The 2,392-nt window shown below is 46.7% G+C and overlaps 1 protein-coding gene across 3 annotated transcripts in view; it reads right to left on the bottom strand.

The window, feature by feature from the left end:
- Positions 1-2,392, bottom strand: part of ZMYM5 (zinc finger, MYM-type 5) — a 38,740-nt gene that overhangs the window by 35,597 nt on the left and 751 nt on the right. For 2 of the 3 annotated variants that reach the window (XM_011959013.1, XM_011959029.1), the window contains exon 2: positions 1,887-1,954. The exons of the other annotated variant lie outside the window; for it this stretch is intronic. The gene's annotated coding sequence lies outside the window, so the exon portion shown is untranslated. The remainder of the gene's footprint in view (positions 1-1,886; positions 1,955-2,392) is intronic. 3 annotated transcript variants of the gene reach the window in all.

Raw genomic sequence — 2,392 nt, forward strand, 5'->3', positions numbered from 1 at the left:
CCCACCTCAGCCTCCCAAAGTGCTGGGATTACAGGCGTGAGCCACCATGCCCAGCCAACACTTGTAATATAAAAAGAACTGCTAGAAACTAAAAGCTTAGTGGCAAAAATTAAAAATTCAGCAAAAAGAATTGAAAGATAAAGCTGAGAAAATCTCAAGAATTAAAGGAAAAAATAAAGAGGATAAGGATTATATTTCAGGTGGAGGGGAGAATTATATCTCCCACTAACTATACACATGTATGGGTGTGCGCGTGTGTGGGTGTTTCAAACCTCATGGACCAGGCTTTTTTTTTAAGACAGGGTCTAGCTCTGTCGCCCAGCATGGAATGCTATGGCACAAACACAGTTCACTGCAGACTTGACCCCCTGGGCTCAAACAATCCTCCCACCTTGGCCTCTCCGAGGGCTGGGATTACAGGAGTGAGTCACAGTGCCCGGAGCCACTTTACTGATTTTTTTGAGACAGTCTCTATCTGTTGCTGAGGCTGGAGTACAGTGCTGTGATCACTGCTCGCTGTAGCCTCAACCTCCTGAACTCAAGCGATCCTCCCACCTCAGCTTTCTGAGTAACTGGGACTACAGGTGTGTGCCACCACACTAAGCTAATTTTTATATCTTTTGTAGAGACAGAGTTTTGCCATGTTGTCCACACTCAAACTCCTGGGCTCAAGCCCTCAAGCTATCCGCCCACCTCAGCCTCCCAAAGTGGTTGGAAGACAGGCATGAGCCACTGTGCCCAGCCACTTTACCTACCCACCACATCCTGACACAGTCCTAAGTTTAACTAATTAAAGAGATGTGCTGTGAAATGCAAGAAAATAAGAGCAAATAAGTCAGCAGAAAGCAACAAGGGTAAAATGAAGGCAGGACTACTACTATGGGAGACAAACTAATCACAAGTTTTTGATGAGCAACGGAAAACTGTTTGATCGAGGTTGAAAGGACAGAATTGGCAAGAACTGAATCCCAGATAATAAAAGTAGAAGTAAAGCTTGTAGAAAATCATTTTCACTCCTAATGAAATTATTCACACAAGGATTGGTGTTAAAAGCATTAAGTGAATAGCTGACAGAGAAAGGGCATTTGTACTGTACCAAAATGAACACATAGATCACTGTCCAGTAGCAAAGAAAACCCCGAAAAAACAAAAACAAACATTAACTTCCTAACAGAGAGAGATCAAGCCACTCAGATTCGGTGGTCAATCTTAGAATTAGGAACAGTGTGACAACTAGTTTATGTTATCTCCTCATGTGATGCTAGCTGGAGGACTGTCAGGGTACATAAATAACAATCTTCCTCAAATACTAGGCAAACATCAACGTCAAAACAACAGATTATTGAGTAGTGTTTCTTTTTAATCCAACAGTAAGAAAGTTTTTCCAGGCCGGGCGCGGTGGCTCAAGCCTGTAATCCCAGCACTTTGGGAGGCCGAGACGGGCGGATCATGAGGTCAGGAGATCGAGACCATCCTGGCTAACACGGTGAAACCCCGTCTCTACTAAAAATACAAAAACTAGCCGGGCGAGGTGGCAGGCGCCTGTAGTCCCAGCTACTCGGGAGGCTGAGGCAGGAGAATGGCGTGAACCCGGGAGGCGGAGCTTGCAGTGAGCTGAGATCTGGCCACTGCACTCCAGTACGGGCGACAGAGCGAGACTCCGCCTCAAAAAAGAAAAAAAAAAAAAAAGAAAGAAAGTTTTTCCAATCTACTGGAAAAGAAAAAATTGCAAAATGCAAGGCACTTAAAAGAGCTAACTCTAAAACTTGTTCTGGAACTTGGGTTCCAAAGCTAAATCCCTCAGGAAGAACACCCTACTACTGCACTAATTATGTTAGACAGTAAAGAGAGGTTAAAAACAACAACAACAACAAAAAAAAACTCACAATGGAGATATTTCCTTCTTAATTTCTGCCAAAGCCTCACGACATAGGCTTGAAGGTGATTCCTGGTCCTAGAATGAGAAATGAAAACCAATTTCTGTACAACCAACCTGTACGCACGACCCACTCAACACCGGGAGGTGGCAATGGGGTAAGAGGCCAAGGAGTTCCTGGGCTCGGCTACCCTCCCCCACCCTACTGTGACCGAGAAGGTAAGTTGAAAAAAAGAACGACAGGAACCGCAACGACGAGACGGAGCTAAAGCTGCTTCGTCCACCTGCAGCACTGGGGATGCAGTGGGCTGGGGATCCGAGCCCGCTCCCACGAAGGGAGAGGGAGGGGCAAACGGTGCCCCGACGACAAGGGATTTGTATTCCCTCCTACATTTGCCCACCCAGCGTCATCTCTGTCACTCGAGGCACCATGTCTGAGGTAACGGGCGGCGCGCGTCACCTCTGGTCCCACCACTGCCTCGAGAAGTTGCCCTGGGGCCCCCGCAGTCGACGACA

Source organism: Colobus angolensis, unplaced genomic scaffold, assembly GCF_000951035.1.
Source record: "Colobus angolensis palliatus isolate OR3802 unplaced genomic scaffold, Cang.pa_1.0 Scaffold113, whole genome shotgun sequence".
Lineage (NCBI taxonomy): Eukaryota > Metazoa > Chordata > Mammalia > Primates > Cercopithecidae > Colobus > Colobus angolensis.